Consider the following 24719-nt stretch of genomic DNA (forward strand, 5'->3'; position numbering starts at 1 on the left):
CCCATAGCCAACGCGAACAGCAGCGGCGATAGTGGGCAGCCGTGCCGTGTGCCCCGTTCAATATCAAAAGAGTCTGGCTTTATCATTCCAGTTCATACCGGCACCCGCGGTGCCGTGTACAGCAGCCGTACCCATGACAAGAAGGTTAATCCAGTGCCCATTCTACGTAGCACCTCCCACAGGTAGTCTCAGGACAAGGTGTCATACGCATTTTCTATGTCAAGGGCCACTAGCATGGCATGGGCTACAGAGTCACCTGTGTCATGTAGTACATGCGATAAGCTCTGCAGATTCATGTGGGTTCCCCTCCCTGGAATGAATCCACATTGATCATCCCACACTAGATGGGTTACAGCTTGGCGTAGGGGGGTTGCCAGTACTTTTGCAAGTATTTCTACATTGACATTGAGCATAGACAATGGCTTGTAGGAGGCAGGGTCTATCCTTCCTCGGTTTCGATATCATAAATATCAATGCTTCCCTCATGTGTGTTGGCAGCAAGCCCTCTCTGCGGGCCTCGCAGAATGTTCCCAGTAATTGGGGGAGAACTGTTGCAGAATATGCATGGTAAAACTCAGTTGGTATACCATTGGGCCGGGCGTCTTTCCATGCGTCATGGCCCCCAAGGCTTCCTGTAGCTTCTCTAGTGCCACGTCCCACTCTAACTCCTCAGTCTGTGCCTCAACAAGCCAGGAAATTTGGAGCCTGTCTAGATACTGGCGCATCTGACAGCCATCCTCGCTCTTCGGCAAAGTGTACATATGTTTCAGGTGATCCCACAAGAGTAGATTCACAAGTGCTTGCCCCAGATACCATTCTCCGGATGGTCCATGGAGGGACAGAATTATTGGTAGAGGCCGTTCGCGCTTAAGTAGCCAAGCGAGCATGCACCCTGAGCGGTCTTCCTCACGGTACAACTGCTGTCTGTAGTACCTACGGACATAACTATGTAGCCTATTTCAGATAGCTCCTATTCTTGTGTGCACCTCACAGCGAGCGGCCAGCGGAGATGTATCCGAGGCTGGCCGCTCAGCACTGGAGGGCAGTCAGAACATCCTCCTGCTGCGTAAGCTCCGGCTCCATTTTTTTCCTAATACCATAGGATTTACCAAGGCTCTCGCCTCTTACGACGACCTTTAGGGCCTCCCATTCTGTGGCACGTGTCCAGAATGCCGCCTGTATACTCCCCTATATTCAGGGTCCCAGAGTAGCTTTGGCTGCATTCGCCACAGGGGAATCGCCGGCCTAGGTGCATGTGTCTCGCATTCTAATAACAGAGGGGCATGATCTGATAGAAATCTCACCTGATAGGCAGCACAACGAACATCCAGAGTGCTAACGTTTGCCAGCAGAAACCTATCCAATGTGCTATACACCCCATGTGTGGGCGTGTAACAGGAATATTCTGAGGAGGTAGGGTGTAGTTCCCTCCATATATCCACAAAGTGCAGGCTACTCATGACCAATGTGGCTCAGTGCCCAGTTTTGGTGGGCTCCTATCTAAGGCACCATCCAGGACACAATTAATGTCCCCCACCCCGAAGATGGGAATTCCCATGTAGGGTACTAATTCTTGTTGCAGTGTTTTAAAGAACTCAGCATCATCTGACTTGGGGGCGTATATATTCAGGAGGCAGAGTTTGAGCCCTTCAAATTCTCTGTGTAAGAATATAGATTGGCCTTGTATGTCCGCTCTTAGGCTTTTTAATTGAAAAGAGACCCCGGGGGCAACCCAGACAGAGAACCCCCTAGCATAGGAGGAATATGTTGTCAAATACAACTGTCCCGCCACTTTTTCTGTAGTTTTTGTGGATCACTATCTATCAAGTGTGTCTCCTGTAGAAGGGTAACGTGAGCTCCTATTCGTCTAAGGTAGGAGTGCACTCTATAACACTTTATAAAATAATTCAGCCCCCTTACATTCCATGTAACAATTTGCATTGGAGTACACATCCTGCGCTATGTCATCCAACAGTCGCAGCTGCACTCCCCAACCACCCACCCCGTCCGCGTCTGCCCCAGTTGTGTATTCCAGTCCAACGCGCATTCAACAGTACAACTCCATGTCCTCTCATAATCACAATGCATGTAGTATAGGAAATGTATAAAACAGAACTCCAGCTCCAAACCCTGAACCACATTCAACATCCCCATCCCTCCCCGGGTAAACACCTCCCACAACTAGTGTCTGCTCAATCCATGTGTGCACCCTGGTATCCAGTCTAGAATCCAGAGGAGAGGGAGAGCAAATCACTGCCCCCACTCGATAGCAAGGGACTGTTCAAGATGGTGTGGTCAACGCGCATGTAGTTCTCCAAGGCCCCTCACATAACCATCCAAAGCACGCATGCACTGTACCCAATATAGTAACTTATTACTGTGAAAGATCATAAAAAACAACAAGATGCGGGCGAGGCCAGCTGTGGCCAAAACAAGGGAGCGTGTTTGGTAGATCGCCTCCACCCCGCGCATCGTGGCCACCCCGAGTCCCCGCCTCCTCCAGCACAAGTAGGCAGGGCAGTAGGAAAGAAGGGGGGAAGAGTAAGGGGATGGAGAGCAGGAAGAAGGGGTCAATATTTCCAAGCCTGGTATGAGTCCAGTTCTAGTAGACCATCTCAGCATCTCTGTAGCAACTCTCAGGTTTCTGCAATGTCCGAGTCTGGGGTCAGCCCATCCTCGCTATGCGGCGATCCAGAGCGCGACAATGTCTCCGAAGTGATGAATTTCACTAATAGTCTGGCTGCCTCATGCTCCTCTATCTTCCGTTCCAGACTTAGGATGCCATCTGGCCGCACCTTTACCCTGTCGCCTCGGCTGCTGCGGCACCCCCTGTTATTCCTGCATACAGTGGCCTATGAGTCGCCTTCCCTCCGGCCCCACTGTGGCTCCCTTTGTGTGGGGTTTCCCAAGGCCCCTCATTGCCTATAAGTTCCCACCAGTCCCAGACTGCTTCGGGCATCTGGAAAAAATGTGAGCGGCCCTCATGGAGGACCTTCAACTTGGCAAGGTATAGCAGCATATAAGTGTAGCCCACTTCTTTCAGTTTTTGTTTGACACCTACGTACGACCTCTGGGGCCTTCCCCTTTGTTCCCTCCGGGAAGCCCACTACTCATAAGTTGCATCTCCTTGCCCTCCCCTCCACGTCCCCAGCCCCCATCTCCAGTTTGCGCATTTTAGCCTCAAGGGTGGCCACTGTGGCCTTCAGCATATCTATGTCCATCTGCATGTCAATCGCTTGCTGCTCAATGGCCACCAAATGTTCTGCCACCACCCTCAAAACCGCTCTCAATAAGTTAACGCCTACTGCCATAGCAGCAATTTGCATCTGCACCATCTGACCAGATGCCTTGATAGCTGCCAGGATCTGTGCTCCACCCTTATCTATGCATCCAGACGAGTCTTTCTGCAGGCTCCCTCCTGCACTCTGAGCTGTACATTGGTCTATCCTGGGTTGCTGTGTGCCTTTATTCGATCTCTTTGCCCATATTGCACAAGGTTCACAGCACCGACCTCCGCTGATCCCACAAACCACTGCTAGTCGCGACTTACCGTGTCGCAGCCGACGATGGAGAGGTTCTGTTGTATGAGCACCAGACAGACAGCGCACCCAGCACAGCCCACTCTTGGGGTCTGGTCTCAGTCACTTCCCCAGGTGCTTTTCTGTTTGGGCACCCAGCATGATGCTCCAATAGCCATTCACTGGTGCTGAGGCACAGTGCACCTGTGCCCAGGACGTAACCATTACGATCTGGGCAAAGAGCCCAGAGGCAGCGCTAGCGCTCCCTCTGTGGGGTCCCCCCCCCCAAAGCAGGGATGGAAGGGGAAGCCCTACCCCTTCCACTCCCAAACCCCCCACTCCCCCCTGAGATGTCAGCGCGCAATCGCGCGCTGATTGTCACAGAGGCCTCCTCCCATCGCGCTGGAAGCTCAGCTTCCAGCGCGATTGGAAGAGAAATGCAAAAGCATTTCTCTTCCGATCACGTGGAGGAGGCCGGAGAGGCTTCAAAGGGAAGGAAATTAATTTCCTTTCCTTTGAAGTCTCTCTGAGCATTTCAAAAGCTGGATTGTAAAGCAATCCGGCTTTTGAAATGCCCACTAGACACCAGGGATTTCTTTTACAGAAGAAAAGTGGCATTAGGGGGCGACCCCTTGGGCAAGGGTCGTCCCAGGGGGGGCATTTTTTTTAAGGCTTTTTCTGCCCCCCTGGGGGCAGATCGGCCTATTATTAGGCCGATCTGCCCCCAGGGGGTGCAGAAACCTCTAGGCACCAGGGATAATTTTTTTGTTTTGTTTTTATTTTGTTTTTTTGTTTTTTTTAGAGGTGGGGAGCGACCCCTCAGGCAAGGGTCGCTCCCCTGGAGGGGCAAATTGTATTTAGGCCATTTCTGCCCCCTTTGGGGGCCGATCGGCCGATTTTAGGTCAATCTGCCCCCAAGGGGGGCAGAAACCACTAGGCACCGGGGATTTTGTTTTTTGCGCCAATGTCACACAAGAGGAGTGACCCCGTAGGCAAGGGTCGCTCCTCGGAGGGAGTTGGGGGGGCGGGGGCAAATGTATTTTAGGCCATACCCCCACCCCAAATAAATGGGGCCAAAGTTGTTCTGCCCACCAGTGGGCAGATGGGGCAATTACCCCTGATCCACACCCTGGGAGGGCAGAAAGTCTACTAGATGCCAGAGAACTAAAAAAAACAAAAAATATTGGGGTGGTGGCTACCAACCAGTATGGGCCTGGTTACGCCCCCACCTCAACTAAAGGGGGTAACAGTCTTTCAGCTCTCCCCCGCACTCTAAAACATCTTATCCCACAGCAAGCAAGAAGACATTTGATTATTTTGGGTTTTAGTTTTACACTTGGGCCATGAGAACTTGGCTTACTCTCAAAATCGTCCCACTTGGAATGGTGAGGGCTGCACTTTATGGACTTTGGGATGCTGCCATGTGGAAAAATCCACAAGACCTAGACACATCTGCAAACTAAACATCTGGGTGATTCCAGGGTGGTGTGTTTCACATTTTTGTACCCACAATCCCCTGCAAACCTTCAACTTTGCTGGAAATCACACATTTTTCCCACGTTTTTGTGATGGAACCTTCCGGAATCTGCAGGAATCCACAAAATTCCTACCACCCAGCATTGTCTCATCTATACCGATAAAAATTCTGCTGCACTTGTCAGCCAAAAAAGGTTTTTTTGCAAACTGCCCTTTTGGACCCCCTTTGTTCCCCCTTAATATCAACTTGTTTTTGGCTCTTCCCTTTCACAAGCACTTGGCCCACCCACACAAATGAGGTATCATTTTTACTGGGAGACTGAGGGGAACATTGGGTGGTATGAAATGTGTCCCAGTGCAGTGATCCCACACAGAAATGTGGGAAAAATGTGACTTTTTAGCTAAATGTGAGGTTTGGTGAGGATTCTGGGTAAGAAAACATTGGGGGTTCTGTGCCTGACTGGACTCCCTCGGGTGTCTAGTTTTCAGAAATGTCTGGGTTTGGTAGGTTTCCCTAGAAGGCTGCTGAGCCCAGGATCAAAAACGCAGGTGACCCCCTGCAAAAACAGGTAGTTTTGTATTTGATAATTTTGATGTGTCCAGATAGTGTTTTGGGGCATTTCCTTTCGTGGGCGCTAGGCCTACCCACACAAGTGAGGTACCATTTTTATCGGGAGACTTGGGGGAACACTGGGTGGAAGGAAATTTATGGCTCCTCTCAGATTCCAGAACTTTCTGTCACCGAAATGAGAGGAAAAAGTGTTTTTTTTGGCCACATTTTGAGGTTTGCAAAGGATTCTGGGTAACAGAACCTGGTCAGAGCCCCAAAAGTCACCCGATCTTGGATTCCCCTAGGTGTCTAGTTTTAAAAAATGCGCTGGTTTGCTTGGTTTCCCCAGGTGCCGGTTGAGCTAAAGGCCAAAATCCACAGGTAGGCACCTTGTAAAAAACACCTCTGTTTTCTGTGAAAAAATGTGATGTGTCCACATTGTGTTTTGGGGCGTTTCCTGTCACGGGCGCTAAGCCTACCCACACAAGTGAGGTATAATTTTTATCGGGAGACTTGGGGGAACGCTGGGTGGAAGGAAATTTGTGGCTACCCTCAGATTCCAGAACTTGCTGCAGGATGTAACCATTACGTCCTCGGCACAGAACCGGTTAAAGTACCTCAAAGTACATGTCACCTCAGAGTGCCCCGACACATAAACACTGAGTGGCTCTCCCCAGTTTACAAACATTTCATCACATTCTAAATATGCCTAGCAACTACCTAACAACATTCCGTAGTAGAACTCCTAAACCCTAACCCAGACACGTTACTTTAACAAAAGCATAATGCCCATACAATGCCATAATAACTTATGTATGAGTACTAAAATATGGCTGCCATTTTTTTTCTTTATTGTAATTGAAACGTGATGCGTTTTTTTGATTTCATGGTGCTGGTAATTTTAATGCAATTGTGTTTTGTCTGGAGTATTGTGTTTTGTCAATGACTCGATGTACTACTAAACTTGTTGCTAATTCTCACAAATTGCTATTTGATACCAAAGTAAGACCCACTATTTTGATGCCAAATGTCTTGAAGTTTGAATTAAAGTTTGCCCTTTCTTCCATGTTGTGACCGTCATATGCATTGTTGTTTTATGTTTGTCAAATGTTCATGTTGATGCATTTGTAAAAACTGCTAAGCTCATAATAGAGTAGTAAAGCAATTAGAACTAGCAAACCTCATGTTTATATCTTTCTCCACAACCAGAGTACTAGAGTAGAACTTTCGATTCCCTAAAAAAGAAAAGCAGAAAAGGCCAGACGTGTATAACTTAAGATTCCCTAAAAAAGAAACCTAGAAAAAACTTGATGAATATAACTTAAGTTTCCCTAAAAACTATAACAACAGGAAGTGTAGCTAACCCCTAGAAACTACCCAACTTAACATGGAAACACCAATAATGCACATGCAAATCAGGTTCCCCACAAAGGCTAAATAGTTTAACAAGTTTTGCCATGAATGGCACACACACACACACAAAGGCGCATGTGTCCCCCTGGCCAAAAGGGAGAACCTTTAACACTAACATAATTGAACACACAAGAACACAAATACAGACTAAATACATAGGGCAAAAGAATGACAGGAGAGAAGCATTATTAAAATTATGTGCCATCTTCGAGGAGGTCCAGACCAATACTTCACGTTCAGCAAGCAAAGCATTTGCTCCATCCCTGCCATATGCAGAAATGGAGGTGCTGTCCCCGATGCCTGCTATCCCCGCATTGTGTTATACCAATCTGCCGGTCGAGGAAGCCGAAGGGGCCCCTACGGAACAACAAACTGTTAGATCTAGACATGACAGACTAGCAGGCCAACAGGCACAGGCAATCCCAGCACCACCCCAGTCCAGCACTAGAGTTCCCTGAAGTTTGACCCATGTCCATTGCGTTCAGCCCATCGAACACTGAGGCACAGCGCACTCGCACTCACACTTATGTCGGTGAACATAATCGAGTGACAGTAAAAATTATAGCAGTTCTAGACGGTGAGGAAACTAGAGGAGGTGCAGAAAGGGGTTCCAGTCCTCCGGGGCCCAATGACGAGGGTGGCAGTGCAGGGCCCAAGTACATAATGATTGCAGGCTGACCCAGAGGGAACATTAGTGAGAGATGAAGGAGAAACCTTTGCATGCACGTTCTGCAACTTACTAGCAGACTGGACTAAGGAGGGGAAACAATTTGGCCAGTCCTGGACTATGGGAGGGTCATTTGAGCCAGAGGACATGGCTAGGGCAGAAGATAGCATTAGATACGGGAGGGGAAACCCTGATTGGAATTTCCCCCACATGCAGCAATGCCTTGTGTGGTGGGAGAGAAGGCAAGCCGAGGAAAGAAGGGAAGAGAGAGAACAAGAAATGGTTGGGATGGAACCGGCACATTTCTACAAAACCCCGGAGCTGGGAGCAGATGGCCCTGGTCAGAACAGCAGTGGCCGCAGTGGAGCAGAAGGAGATGGCACTAATGATGGTACCGCTGCAGAGGTTCCAAAAGAATAAGGCAGTTAGTAGCAGGATTCCACGAAGAAGTACAGGGGACACCCAAACCGGGACTGGGTCACAATCCCACCCTCCACTCCCAGAACCAGGTAAGCCCCGGGGCCAACATGGGTCAGTCTTATGTACAGTGGATAACACATGCCCACCCACTATCATGTGACCCGTGTTGTCAGTGACTCAATGGTCTGCAGAGGAACCCACTGTGACAGTGCTGGTAAACAACATGCCCTTCTGCTTCCTAATCAGCACAGGGGCAACCTAATCTTGCTTGAAGGAAAGGATTGTGCCCTTATTTAAAGACTCCATGAATACACATGGGTTATGGGTTCCCTTCACAAAACCCCTGGAGATAGACGTGGGAGGCCGCCGCATGAAGGGAAAGATGCTATATCACCCCTCATCCCCAACTAATCTCCTAGGAAGAGACTAGATGGCCAACTAAATATGACCATCCATTTTTCAGAAGATGATACAATGACCTGCTCAACCCATAGGATTACCCCATAAAGGCTCATGCCTTACGCCTGCCCTCACTTCACAGACCAGCCGATGAGAGCAACACCGCCGACCTGGCGACCTTCACTAACGTCCTCACATTCATTGCTAATGCACCAGAACTACTGGGTTGGAGGCCACCGCTGCTCCACAAATGTGTGTTTCTCTGGGAAGGGTCACCATGATATGCAACCTCAATCGGAGATGCTGCTTTGCTTGAAAGTTATTGAGGTGCGGGCCGAATACGGGGTCCTTCTGGCCACCGACAAAGTGAAGGCAATGTGGGCATGTATCATCTTTGTTGCACCAGGCCTCAGTATATTGGATGTAACCAATAACCAGCTGTTCAGTGAATGTCCAAGGGCATCAGAAATCATCTTCACTGATTCAATTAAGGTCAGGGTAGAATTGGCAAATGGGCCCCGTTGCCCACAGCAGTATGGACGGCATGGCAGAAGCAAGACTTGTTAACAGTACCGCCATAACTATGGGTGAAGGGACCCAATGACGTTGGACTCATCAATACCACTGGGCCAGTGAAGATAACACTGCAGAAGGGGCCATCCTACACCGGCTGCATCAGTACCCTCTCCCCAAGGACGAGGGCATAGCACCCACTATCCAATCAGGAGGTGAAATACACCAATCTACCCGGTCCAAAAGAGTAAGGGAGGGACCTGGCGCCTGGTGCAGGACCTGCACCCTCTCAATGAGATTGTGGTTCCAGAATTCTCTGTGCTGCCAGACCCCTCCAACATACTAACTTATGTACCTGCAAATGCCAGCCATTTCTCTGTGGTGATCAAGAATGCATTCTTTAGCATTTTGCTGTAGCCCGAAAGCCAGTGTTTGACCACTTTCACTTTCTGAGGGGTTCAGCTGCTATACCGGAGGCTACCGCAAGGGAACTGTGAATCCCCCAGTATCTTCAATTGAATACTGAGGAAGGATCTCATCAACCTCTGGTTGAACAGCACCATGATACAGTTTGCTGACCAAGAACTGATGTCGTCAGGACACAATCGCCCTCCTAACTGTACTTGCTGAGTGAGGTTACAAAGTTTAGAAGGGCAAGATGCAGTATGTACAGCAGAAGGTTAGTTCTCTGGGTCAGTTGATCTCAGAGGCGAGTCAGCGTATCATGACGGAGCGTGCAGATTCGTTTAGAGCTAAGCCGCCACGAAAGACAAAAAAGGGTGTGCAAAAAGATTTTAGGGCTATGCAACTACGTCCAGCAGTGGGTCTTTGACTACAACATGCTCATTTCCCCCTTTCTCAAGGGCATAAAAAAGGTGAAAGCTGGCCATAAGGAACTGACATGGACGCTTGAGATGCACAATGCCTTCAGCAAGCTCAAAACAGAGATAACGCAGGGATAACGTGTCATGAACGCCTGACTATAAGAAGGAATTCTTCCTATTTAGCTATAGCGACTGGCGAATCATGTCAGTAGTCCTGACACAAAAATATCCCCTCGGGCACAAACCCCTTGCATACAACAGCAGGCTCTTAGGCTCAGTCATGCAGGATCATTTCCAATGTGAGCAGGCGCTAGCAGCAGCGGCCTTTGCCATCAATAAAAGCATCTCCATTGTGATGGGGCACCACTGGCGCTGTATGGAGAACACTCAGTGTTTGTGGTCATACAAAACAGCAAGAGCACGCTGACTATACAACAGGTCTTAGACTATGAACTGGTGCTCTTCAGGCCCTCCCTAAAAATAGCATGGTGCCACCTAGGAAACCCAGCCACCTTCCTAGCCCATGAGGGAGAGGAAGTCCATGACAGCGCAACATACACCACAGAGGGGATCAGCCAGGCAGAAGAGGATCCCATCCTAAATAGATGAGGAGACTGGGGTAAGATACATTGGTGTAGCAGTAGTAATGACTCATAGCCACGTGCCCTCAGAAAAACTGCAAGTTACTGCTCAGCTAACTGTCCTTCCCCACCTCTCAGCACAGGTGGCAGAGCTGACGGCACCCAAAGTTCGAGAAAGACGTTGACCAGTTACTCAGATTCAGCATGTATCACCACCACGGTGCACTCCAACATAGCAAGGTAGAAAAGGAGAGGGATTTTGAAATCGGACGGCATGCCTGTCGCACACAGGGACCTCCTACAGCTACTGATGTGTGAATTGAACTTACCTAAATGCGTGACCGTGATAAAATGCGGTACTCATACTGAGTCAAGGATTTCATATCCCGGGGAGATGCATTAGCTGACCAATTTGTAAAAAAGGCAGCTTATGGAACAATTAAGGAAGTATGCATACTTCCCTTACTACAGGTGTCTGAGACAGGACCCCCACAAGCAAGCCTTGCACAGAAACAGCAGGATTGTACTTGGGGTGGTTGCACGTAACAGCATTGTCTGACAAAAGGAGCTATGGTTAGCCAGTGGAGGTACGCAGATTGCACATGACCTCATATACCGACAGGCACCCACAGGGAAACCCGTCATGTTCCAGAGCTAAGTCAACATAGCTTTGTCCCAGTTACACTTACCAACACACACAGCCAAAGACAACAAGATCGCGGAATTCCAGAGCAACTGGTTTATCCCCAACTTTACCAAAACTGTGCTGATGTATTTAAATGGGTGTACCTGCCAACTATACGTACTCAAACCTACACTCAAGGCTGTGTCATCAACTATCCCGAGACCAACGGGGCCTTTCAGGGCATTACACATTGACGTTATTGACATGAATAATGTGCTAATCATTTGTACCTAATTGTAGTAGTCTGCCCACACTCACGGTGTATCAAAGCTGTCCCTTACATGCACTGCAACGCCAAGGCAGCAGCAACGTTCCTTGTCAGAGAAGTAATACCTAGTTGGGGAGTACCAGACTGTCAACACCAGGACAGTGCGCGCTCAACGGGCAGCATAATGCAAAATGACAAACCTTATGCAATGTAATAATTCATGCATTATGTGTTGATATTGTATATTAACCTTTTGCATTGCAGGTATTTATCTTGCAATGTCATTAATGCTCTATGTAATGTATTGTTCATTTTCAAGGCTTTGCTGCAGGAATACAGGGTGTGGTCCCTATTCTGAGCCTTTCTAGACACCTTTCCTGCAGCCTGGCTGGGTATGGCATGTGGGCGGGGCTTGGGTCTATTTAAGGGACCCAGCTCAGCTGCACGTGCTCACTATTCAGAGGTCCCGGTGCAGAGCAGCACCATTTCCCTGAACTCCTGTTCCGGAGGCCTACTTAGGCATTTACCTTGCCCTGCCCTCATTATTTTGCTGATCTTCAAGCAGGGCGGTAAGGCGGAGGTCAGGGTAGGACCCCGACTCCATTTCTAGAAGCATTTGAGTTTTGGCCTTGTGATTTACAGTGTGCGCGATTCATTCTTGGCAATTAACCCTTGTAGTTCGGATCAGCAGAGTGCGCGATCATTTCGAGGCATTTGAATCTTGATGGTTGAATCGGTAACAGTGTGCACAATTCATTCTTGGCAATTAACCCTTGCAGTTCGGATCGGCAGAGGGTACGATCATTTCGAGGCATTTGAATCTTGATGGTTGAATCGGCAACAGTGTGCACGATTCATTCTTGGCAATTATCCCTTGCAGTTCAGATCAGCAGAGTGCACAAACATTTCAGGTATTTGAGTCTTGATGCGCAGTCTGGCAATAAGGTGTGCAATCATTTCTGGGCAATTGAATCTTGAAACTCAGACCAAACAGAGTGTGATCTTTCTAGACAAAACAAGGTTAGTCAGTTTATCTCTTCTACAGTATCATTCATGAATCCTATAGCAGTTAATTCTTTGGGAACGAATGTATTCATTGATTCTTGTTATGACGAACTTGAGAGAGTTCAATGTTTAGAGTATATGATTATAAGAAGATGTTATTTTGAAAATGCTCATATGAAAGTCTGCGTAATCCTTCTTTTATTTCCAGGTATCCAGAGTTAAAAAGGTCACGTTATTGAAAAGTTCTTGATCTATCATGTTATTAGAGTATACATAATTAAAACAAAGTTCATGAAGATTAATGTGAATAACCTTGCTATTATTTTCTTAACTCTTGCGTCCACAGGTCTCCTTCCCCGCTGTTCCCAACCTAAAATCCCATCCCCCACTTGGCCATTTTTTAACTCTGTGCTGTGATAGCTAGTAGAGTTTGGAGCTGCCAAGAGGTGGACGTATTGGGAACAGGCACAAACCCTGAGGATCCTGTCTCGCTGACAGAATAGTGAGGCCACAAATTTTAATCCTCTTGGTTTGCGCTAGGTTTTCAATATGGCCACATTGGACGAGTTACTTAAGGTAATTACGCAGCTCTAATTGGATGTAGTTGAATCTAAAGACATAGCAGCCAATCTAGCATAAAGGGTGGCTCAGTTACAAAACATAGTGGGAAAGAAGGAGCAAAGTCCTCTGGGTGCGGGTTGGCTTAATCCTCCTCCTGAAGGTTCAGGAGGGAATCCTCCAACTAACATTTCACTCACAGTCCCCACACCCATTCCTTTGGCTTCCCCAGAAAGTTTTTCAGGTGATCCTCAGAAGGTACAATCCTTTTTGACTCAAGTAGAATTGCATTTCACCTGTCAACCAAACACCTTCCCTGATCCCCAATCCAGGGTGGCCTTCTTGATTTCCTATTTGATTGGAGACGCGGCCACCTGGGCAATCCCTCTCGTGCGTCGAGATAGTCCATTGTTTTATAACTGGAGAGACTTTGTCAGAGAATTTGAAAGCGTTTTTGATCGAAGAGCAGTTACTCTGTCCGCAGACCGAGAACTGTTATGATTGCGACAAGGAAATAAGGATCTTGTCTCTTACTTGGCTAACTTTAATCGGCTGGTAGCAGAAACGGCCTGGCCTGAGGAAAAGTGATCAGCCCTGTTCTATCCAGGACTCAAAGATGAGTTAAAAGACATTCTTGCACAGATTGATCCTTAACCCATGGATTGCCAAAATCTGATAAATCTTGTTTTGAGATTAGACCATCGTCTTGCAGAACGACAGGGAACACACAAAAAGACTGAGAAACATTCCTGGCGTGTTCATGAGCATAGAGAATCACAAGTTCATGGAGACAACAATCATGAGCCAATGGAAATAGGAACCATCAGGCGGCCCTTAATGAAAGAAGAGAAAGATCTACGTAGAAAGAACTGACAATGTCTGTACTGTGGTCGAAAGGGCCATTTCGCCAAAGAATGGCCAGTAAAACCGAAAAGCAAACAAACTCCTACCAAGAAGGTTGTAGCAAATGCACAGATCAAGCAGGAAAACTAGAACACTCAAGGTGTAAGGAAGGGTTGCTCTTGGGTGTAACCGTGGACCCTTCACAAGATGGTAGAAAAGTTTTACTTGAGTCAAGACATTTAAAGTTAGATCTAGAAGTACTGGTAAAACAAGAGACTTGTCTAAAGAAAGCCTTAGTAGATTCCGGGGCTACTGATAATTTTATTGATACACAATTGATTCAAACATGGGGGATTCCATGTAAGAAGAAAACACCAGAAATAATACAAGCCGTAGATGGAAAACTCCTAGCTGGAGGTCCGGTGACTCTGCAGACCTTCCCCTTGTCTGTGATCTCTAAAGGGGGAAATCAAGACACCAAACATGTAGAAAAAATAATCTTTGATGTAATCCATGCTCCTCAGTATGGAATTATCCTAGGAATGCCGTGGTTAAGCTACCATAATCCTTTAATAAATTGGCAAGAAAGGAAAATCATGTTTTCTTCACTTCTGTGTAAAGAAAAATGTTTCCAGACATCAAGTGTCACAGATTCTCACAAATCCCACATAGTCACAGCCGCTGAATAATATGTAACGCTGCCTTTGCAGTATTCACCCTTCCTTGATGTTTTTGATGAAAAAGAAGCAGGAACCTTGCCACCTCACAGACCATATGACTGTCAAATTGAGCTGACTCCTGGTGCTATACTCCCTAGTTGTTGTGTTTATGCCCTGTCTGAACACGAAAATCAATATCTAAGAAACTATTTAGATCAATTTCTAGCTAATGAATTTATCTGCCCTTCCAAGTCTCCTGCAGCATCTCCTCTTTTTTTGTCCCCAAGGCTAATGGGGATCTTAGGGCTTGTATAGACTATAGAGGATTAAATAAAATCACAGTAAAGAACAAATACCCATTACCCTTGATTCCTGTCCTGTTGGACCAAGTCAAAAAAGCCAAAATCTACACCAAGTTAGACCTAAGAGGAGCCTATCACCTAGTCAGGATGAGAGAAGGCGACGAGTGGAAAACTGCCTTTAAAACTCGATATGGTCTATTTGAATAGACAGTCATGCCCTTTGGACTTTGTAATGCTCCAGCAGCGTTCCATTTCTTTTAGAATGATGTCTTTAGAAAATATCTAGATCTATTTGCAATAGTTTATATTGAAGATATTCTAATCTATTCTAATAACGAAGTCGAACATGTACAACATGTCCAGAAGATTCTCACAGCCCTTCGAAAACATCATTTATATTGCAAATTGAGCAAATGTGAATTTCATGTTACCACCATTGAATTTTTAGGGGTCATCCTTACCCATCAAGGCATGGCCATGGCAGAAAGAAAAGTGCAAGCAGAATCTGATTGGCCAATCCCAAAAACTGTTAGAGATGTTCAGTGCTTCCTTGGTTTTGCAAACTTCTATCGCAGGTTCATAGACCATTTCTCACAGACAGTGGCACCAATCACAAGTTACTACGAAAGAAAGAACCATTTGAATGGTCTCCAGAAGCTGACAAGGCTTTTTCAACCTTAAAAGAAGCCTTCTCCACCGCCCCAGTCTTGACTCACCCAGATACTGAACGTCCATTCATAGCAGAAACAGATGCTTCAGATGTGGCAATTGGTGCAGTGTTATAGCAACGGAACAAAGATACCGGTCAGCTACACCCTGTAGCTTACATGTCTCGAAAACTGAACGAAGCTGAACAAAATTATGTCATTTCTGAGAAAGAACTTCTAGCAATCCGTGATGCTTTCAAAGAATGGAGACACTATTTGCTAGGCGCCAAGTACACTATCACAGTATAAACAGATCATCGTAATCTCCAGTTCAGCTAGACTTTTGACTACTCGACAATTAGGATGGATGCTGTTTTTTGCCGAGTTTGATTTTGTGGTAACCTTCCGTCCCGGCAAAGACAATCGCAAAGCGGATGCCTTGTCCAGACAAGACTCTACCATGTTACCCACAATCCAGCCCCCACGAGCTATCATTGCTCCAGACAAAATCCATTGTATAATTAAAACTGAAGACTTTTTTGAAAATATTCGTAATTCTTTCACCATCGAAAAATGGCAGAAATGGGCTGAAGCAGACTCCAAAAGATCAATCAAACAAGGCCTACCTTTTCATCATGCATGCTTATATGTTCCAACTACCAAGTTGCACAAATTAGTGTTTCATTGGTTGCACGTTATACCTACAACAGGTCATCCTGGTATTCCTAAAACACTTGAACTAATCCAACGATATTTTTGGTGGCCTACTTTGACAAAAGATGTCAAGCAAATGGTAACTAACTGTGAAGTTTGTGCTCGTACCAAGACAAGTTATTCAAAACTAAAAGGACTGTTACATCCTCTCCCAACTCCACTCCGACCTTGGGAACACATGTCAATAGACTTTATTACTGGACTGCCAGTTGTTCAACATCACTCAGTAATCCTTGTAGTGGTAGATAGTCTCACCAAATATGCACATTTCATTGCGTGCAGGAAATTGCCTACCTCCAGTGAATTGGAAACAATACTTTTAAATCGAGTGGTCTGTTATCTTGGATTACCAAAAGTAATTCTCTCCTATCGAGGATCACAACTTGCCTCTAACTTCTGGAAAACGTGGTGCAAAACGCTGCAAGTTACATCTACATTATCTGCCAGTTGTCATCCTGAAACGGATGGCCAAACTGAGAGACTAAATCAAACATTGAAACAATATTTGCGTGCTTACACTGAAAAAGCACTCAATTCTTGGGTATCAATGCTTTGGTTAGCTGAGCTGGCCTACAATAACTCGTATTATACTTCCAGTGGAGCAACGCCCTTTTTTGGTCTATTTGGTTATCACCCAGATACTTTGCCAATCACAATTCCACAAAAAAGTTCACTTACACCAGCGGTGTCAGAAACAATACGACAACTCCATCAAACCCAGAAACAAATCCAGCAACATCTAAACAAAGCAAAACAAAAGTATTAAAAACATTATAACAAAAAACATTGTGATGGACCACAATATAAGCCAGGAGATAGAGTATGGCTTTCCACACACATTAATTTCAAGAAAAGACATATGTTTAATCCCAAATATATAGGTCCTTACACAGTTCTTCAACAGATCAATCCAGTAACCTACAAACTACAGTTACCAAAATCACTACGTATTCATCCAGTGTTTCATACTTCTCTCCTGAAAAGAGCATTCCAGGAAACTCGTTCTCGACCAACTCCAGTACTAGTACAAGGAGAATTGCAATACGAAGTAAAGCAGGTTCTGGATTCACAATTTAGAGGTCGTACTTTCTGGTATCTAATATCTTGGAAAGGGTACGGTCCAGAGAACGACTCATGGGTCTCAGCATCTGACATTCATGCTCCACGACTAGTGCGGCGTTTTCACCGCCTAAACCCAGACAAGCCAGGCCCTAGAGCGCATTCGGGAGGGGGGAGTACTGTCAACACCAGGACAGTGCGCGCTCTGCGGGCAGCATAATGCATAATGGCAAACCTTATGCAATGTAATAATTCATGCATTATGTGTTGATATTGTATATTAACCTTTTGCATTGCAGGCATTTATCTTAAAATGTCATTAATGCTGTTTGTAATGTATTGTTAATTTTCAAGGCTTTGCTGCAGGAATACAGGGTGTGGGTAGGGTGTGGTCCCTATTCTGAGCCTTTCTAGACATCTTTCCTGCAGCATGGCTGGGTATGGCATGTGGGCGGGGCTTGGGTCTATTTAGGGGACCCAGCCCAGCTCCATGTGCTCACTATTCAGAGATCCCGGTGCAGAGCAGCACCATTTCCCTGAACTCCTGTTACGGAGGCCTACTTAGGCATTTACCTGGCCCTGTTCTCATTATTTTGCTGATCTTCAAGCAGGGCGGTAAGGCGGAGGTCGGGATTGGACCCTAAATCCATTTCTAGAAGCATTTGAGTTTTGGCCTTGTGATTTACAGTGTGCGCGATTCATTCTTGGGAATTAACCCTTGTAATTCGGATCGGCAGGGTGCGCAATCATTTCGAGGCATTTGAATCTTGATGGTTGAATCGGTAACAGTGTGCACGATTCATTCTTGGCATTAACCCTTGCAGTTCGGATTGGCAGAGTGCGCGATCATTTTGAGGCAATTAAGTCTTGATGGTTGAATCGGCAACAGTGTGCGCGATTCATTCTTGGCAATTAACTCTTGCAGTTCGGATCTCCAGAGGGCGCGATCATTTCGAGGCATTTGAATCTTGATGGTTGAATCAGCAACAGTGTGCGCGATTCATTCTTGGCAATTAACCCTTTCAGTTCAGATCGGCAGAGTGCGTGATCATTTCAGGTATTTGAGTCTTGATGTGCAGTCTGGCAATAGGGTGCTCAATAATTTCTGGGCAATTGAATCTTGAAACTCAGACCAAACAGAGTGTGATCTTTCTAGACAAAACAAGTTTAGTCAGTTTATCTCTTCTACAGCATAATTTATGACTCCTATAGCAGTTAATTCTTTGGGAACTAATGTATTCATTGATTCTTGTTATGACGTACTTGCTATTCTAAGGACTAGCTTGAGAGAGTTCAATGTTCAGAGTATATGATTATAAGATGTTATTTTGAAAATGCTCATATGAAAGTCTGCGCAATCCTTCTTTTATTTCCAGGTATCCAGGGTTAAAAAGGTCACGTTATTGAAAAATTATTGATCTATCATGTTATTAGAATATAGATAATTAAAACAAAGTTAATGAAGATTAATGTGAATAACCTTGCTATTGTGTTCTTAACTCTTGCTTCCACAGGTCTCCTTCCCTGCTGTTCCCAACCTAAAAGCCCATCCTCCACTTGGCCATTCTTTAACTCTGTGCTATGATAGCTAGGAGAGTTTGGAGCTGCCAAGAGTTGGATGTATTGGGAACAGGCGCAAACCCAGAGGATCCGGTCTCGTAGACACAGACATCATCCGGTCAGACATTGGAAAATACTTTGTCAATTCCATGTTTGATCACATCTGCAACCTTCTAGGAATAACACATAAACTGACCTCAGTGTATCACCCCCAATTGTTGAGAGTCTCAATGGCCTGTTAAAAAAAAACAAAATAAGGAAAATGTGCACCAGCCTTAATAAGAAGTAGCTCCTCTGTCTGCCCCTAGCCTTGTTTGCACTACAGAACACACCCAGCAGTGACCACCATCTCACATCGCATCAGATTGCAACTGGTAGACTGATGAGGGAGGCCATCCCAAAAACACAGGCCAAGTTAAGAACTGAGGCTAGCTCTCAAGCACTAGGGAATGAATTATAAGTGTGTCTCCCTGAGCTAACCAAAACAGTTAAGTTCCTATCCAGACAGGTCAGCCATTGAAACTCCTTGAGCACCACCCCCAAGCTACCATATCAAATACCTCAAACTGGACACAAAGTCTACATCCAAAATTTGTACAGAAAATGGAAACATGCAGTATTCGAATGACCCTACTGAGTGATTTTTGCAACACGTACTTGCCCTCAAGGGTGAAAGGAAAGATGCTAGGGTCCATGTCTCCGACCTACAGCTGAAACATTCCACAGCAAACCCCCTATGAACTGTACCATGAACTTTTTTCTTACTATCAAAACATTAAGAAACCCCCATCTGCAGAGGACTGCAGATGTCACCCCTGGATCCATCTCAAAGATCTGCAATGTTCACAAAGTTATGTAGTGTTGTACATTTGTATATGCTCAGTTTACGATGGGTACTGCCACATCCACTCATTTCTGAACAGCAGTCTAGTCTAATGGGGTTTCTTTAGAAATTGTCTCAGCGCCTGCATGGGACCTTGTCCATGTCACTTACAATTACACTGCATGAACACTAGCATTCCACATTCACTACACAGTTCTTAGAAAACACATGGGGGCAGATTTATGGAAAGTGGTGCTGCACCGAGTGCAGTGCCACTTTCCCTGCACCCCTTAGCGCCCCCTACCACCACCATGTGTGCGCCGTATTTAAAATACACGCACCATAGCACAGGGTAGGGGAAATAGCGTAATTTTTCATGATGCTATTAATGTACTCTGCAGGAGTAGCGCCAAAATGTTAGCGCTACTCCTGCAGAGCACATAGGGGCCCATTATAAATAATGCAAGCCCCCTTTTAACGCCTGATCTGAGCAGGCATTAAAAGTGCTGTACAGAAATCTCTTAGATTTCCTTGTGCCATATTTTGGCCCCCCTAACGGTGGAACACCCCCTTTGTATGCATTATGCCTGTCACAGGCAGAATGTAGCACAAAGGGTTACAAAGTGGCACAATGCATGCATTGCGCCACTTTGTAAATATGGTGCTAGGATTTTGGCCTTGTTGGGCCACATTAGCATAAACAAAATTACACTAATGTGGCACTGGGGGCTTATAATTATGCCCCATGGTATCAGTACATGACCACCCTGGGCTCACAGGCATCAGCCGGGTCATGTTACGTCTATTCACAGATACCACATGCAGTAGGCGCAGACAGGCTTTACTTGTCCAATGAGGTAGCCCCTGAAAAAGCAAATTACCTTCTCCACCTATACCTATGCAGGATTAGTGCCGAGGTACAACCCCACAGAGTAGAAACCCATAGGGTAGTAGTGAACTTGACCCGGTACAAGACCAATCCCACAGCACTGTACCTTTAAACTGAGCTTAGAAATAGCCAAATTGATCTAGATAGGATATGCAGGAAGGGCACCATAGAGGGGGACACTGTTTGGCCCTGAGGATTTCTGGAAAAGAGATTCTTGGAGGTAGCAAAACCTTCAAACCAATGCACAAACACTTCTGCTCCCACTTCCATCTAGGGTTCCAGGGTGGCCCTTAACATGTCATACACCTTGACGATATGAAGGAAATTAGTCTCTTAGGGGAGGGCTCAATAACAGCATAGATATACCTTATCAAATAATCTAGGATCCTGAGATAGATAAGTATATGAGGATAGCAGTAAAGGGGCAACCCCTAATTGAATGGAAACTCAGGCTGTATTCATTATGTTTCAGAGGCAAAGGAATGATTACGCTGGGTACAAATTAAAACTGTGGCACATTCCTGCACATCCCAGACATGAAATGGGACACCTCCAAGCTGACGGATACTTACTGGCAAATCTGGAAGTTTGCATACACTCAGCTTGTCCCCGGATGGCCTGGCCTCTGCTCCCTCATTACCATACACACCCCAAAATGGAGAAGAACTCTCAGATCTGTACCAACATGAGCTAAGGAATAAAACGATTCTGTTACATCAGGCTTGAGAGAAAAGAACTCCTGATTATTTTGGCTGGGCTCTGTACATGGACATACCAGAAGAATTAAGACTGACCTTTTATGCACAGGTATCAGTGGGATGGTTTATACCCTCCTTCATCGTGCAGGCCAAAGCATATGCCCGCTAGTTGCAAATATTCAGGTAGGAAATGCTCAAAATGATGTACAGTGCTGAGCTCAGCCTTAATGTGATTGGGAAGAACTGAGAGCCATCCACCTCAGGGTGATGCAACATCGGTGTGTGTTGGACTTGGTGACCGCAGTGGAGGGTGGGGTGTGTGCGAAGATCGAAGCATCCTGCTATACGTTTATACCAGGCAATGATATGGACAATAGGACTGTGATGCTTGTCTTCCAAGAATTGCACCAATTACAAAAAGGCATATGTGACGAGGGAGGTGCCTCTGAGCAGGAGTGGTTTACAAACTGATTCTCCTGACTCTCCCGGTGGCTGACTGGTATGTGCATGTCTTTGTTGTCCGTTTTCACATTTTTATTTTTTGTGTGATTTCCTACAAGTGGGGATATCCTGCTGCAAAAACACAGTCGTCAAATTGGGTAGGAAGCAAGTAACTAGGGAAGTAGTAGTAAGCAAAACCGAAGCCCCCAATAATGAGACTGTTATGTAGTATGGGTTAGATGGTGTAGTTGAAAATTCAACTAGAGAGGGGACTGTCATTATTGGGAAAGTTGATGTTAATGTGCACCATGACACGATCACATATACTAACAAAATCCCATCACTATTAGCTAATCCACCCAACATGAAGTCTCCATCAAACCCGACTCCAAGATGTGTGGTCAAACAGGCTCCGAAACCTAGGCCTGAGGTTACTGACTGACAGGTCACAGGTGGGGCAGAATGTAGCCAGCAAACAAACGAGCAAATAGGAAACTCAAGATTAGTCCCACAGATAGGCGCAGTGACACACAATGGTCCTAGGAGATTGGCCCCAATAAAACTCACATGGTCAGAGGGATGCACACATTCCCAAACACCATAAAATCAGATGCCACACGCAGTTAGGAACACTTAGCTAATCAGAACACAACACACACAGTACACACAGCAACCATGCGCACCCTCAGGCCAGACATCTGGACACGTTACCCATTGGCCCTCATTGTGTCCACTGAAGTCAAGGCCCATCTGCATATGTTATCAGGACCTTATCAATGACTTCAAGACAATGTTTCACATTCTTCACCTCAAAAGGAATGTTGTAATTATTTTTATGACAGTCAAAGAAATGAACAAAAAACAATCAGACTGATTCTATATTCAGAGACAGTCCTCAGACCCCATTCTGTAACTGCTCTCCTGGCCTTAATGTTTAATTAAACAAACTGTCCCTGTTTTGACAAATGCCTTTTGTCTTTTGTGTTTCCAAGTTAAATTCAAATTTGAGCAACAGTGGCTAGTGATAAAGATTATTAGAAACTTTGCAAGACTAGGTGAAGCCGTACTCTTCCATAGCTATGTAATCACTCTTACTCACAAAGTCATGGGAATGTACAAGGGCCGGATATAATATTACCAAAATGCTCCACGTTCCAAAAATCTCGGGAATTAATGAATCTGGGGCAGTTCAATTAAAGAAATTGGACACAGTAAGAAACCATGATTTATAAAAACAAAGGCCAGACCTGGAAAAGCTGCATCCCAGTGATATGGTGCCATATTATATTTAGAATGATCTTACGAAAATAGAAATAAATTGCAACTCATTACCACAGTATATTATAAAGATGTTATTCCAGTCTCATAACCGAAGGAAGACAAACTATATATTTAAAAAAAAAATAATCTGATAACCTAAACAAATGTCAGATAATATTTTTTATTGGATGCCTTTAAAGCTATGTTTGGCAAATAAGTATTAAATATAAATAAAAGACTGAGGGCCTAAGTATCACCCTGGCGGTCACAGTTGCGGTCGGATTGCCACCAAAGTGGCGGTCCGGCCATGACATTCCGACCATGGAGAAAGTTCCACAGACCGACCATTGGTACTACCAGGTTGCCACCAGGCGACAGCGTGGTGGTCTTAGTGGTTGTAATCCACCAGGGCAGTGCCTGCAGTGATGCCCTGGGGATTACAACTCCCCTTTTCATCAGTCTTTGCATGGCAGTAGCCCCACCATCCAAAAGCTGGCGGAAAGGGGGTGCTGGGGGCCTCATTGTGGCCCCTGAACTGCCCATGCACTTGGCATGGGCAGTGAGGGGCCCCCATGGACAGCCCAGTTGCTCTTTCCGCTGCCCGAATTATGGGCAGTTGAAAGCACGAAGAGTGCTGCTGCACCCGCCGCACTGCCACATTGGAGCCGGTGTCAATGTTAAAGCCCTGTTCACTGCAGGGCTGGCGGGTGGAAACACTTATTCCACCCACCGGCCCTGGCGTGAACTCCTAATAGGATAGGTGGTGTTCATGGTCGCACAGGTGGCTGGATGGCAGTACGAGTTTGGTAGGCGGCCGATGCCACCCTCAAGCTCGTAATGGGGCCTTAGTTGTTGGTAATGACATTGTCATTCAAGTCTGATTCATTAAAAAATCAAGGACGTATCCTACGTGGCCCAATTTCCAAATATGTGATTCTTAAAAGGCAGCCTCTCTGCATTACCTTTAGAAATCTTTTGACATAGTAGATCTTCCATACTCATGGTTATTAAATATAAACTTGTTAAATACTGTGTAGTTTTTTTAAACAAATGGTGTAGCACAGATTTCACACAGCAGAATTCAGACTACAAAGTCAAAAACAAGTGCACTGCATTGAGTCTCAACACTACTTATATTTTATGCATTCGAATTAGATACATGCAGTCTTTTAGTATCTCATAAGCCGACCATCAAATGATTCTTCCATCTCTCTGCCTGTATTCTGGTATTTGTAGCATGAACAAAGAATGCACTGGAGAACCAGATAGAAACATTTGCAATGTTCGCAAAATAATCATTATGAGGGGCTGAGGGACTAAACAAATATTTTATTGTGAGTATTCAATTGCACTCCCAAGATCAGAAAGCTTTCATTAATTAAATGGGAGGTAAGTGGTCTGTATCGCTTGCAAATCCTATACCATCCTCACCTGTCAATTATCTTACTTTCCCATTTATTAACATAAACTTAACAATCATACTTGTTCCCTACAAGTACTCCAACCATTTGCTTTTCTGGTTGGTGGAGCTATGACACAAATTGCATCAATTCAATGTGAGACTGGCTACTTGACCATTAACCAAGAATATGTGATGATAGGTACTACTAGCAGCAGATTAGTATTGCATGGGGACAAGACTTTTAACCTGTATCATTGTGCAGAAATTGATTATTGGCTGTCCGGATCACCAAACTGCGATTTCTTGCCTTGTAATGTATGGAAGCTCAGAATGTGTGGTTTACTGATACTTTGTGAATGGTGTGGTAGATTTCAGCCCAGGTGCATGCTGCACAAGTTAGTGGTCCTCCAGCAGTAGGCTTAGTACATGGTGAACATGCTAGGGTGCACATATTTTTCCTAAGCCCACCTCCCGGAAACAACTTCTAGTTGATGGATGAGGAGAAAGCTGCCAATGTACTCCCTTTGTCACTTTAGGTGTCCCTCTGCTCTAGTGAAAACAACTTAGCCCCTGCTTCCTATGTTGCTATTGATGTCTGATGTAAC

This window comes from Pleurodeles waltl, chromosome 3_1, assembly GCF_031143425.1.
Source record: "Pleurodeles waltl isolate 20211129_DDA chromosome 3_1, aPleWal1.hap1.20221129, whole genome shotgun sequence".
NCBI lineage: Eukaryota > Metazoa > Chordata > Amphibia > Caudata > Salamandridae > Pleurodeles > Pleurodeles waltl.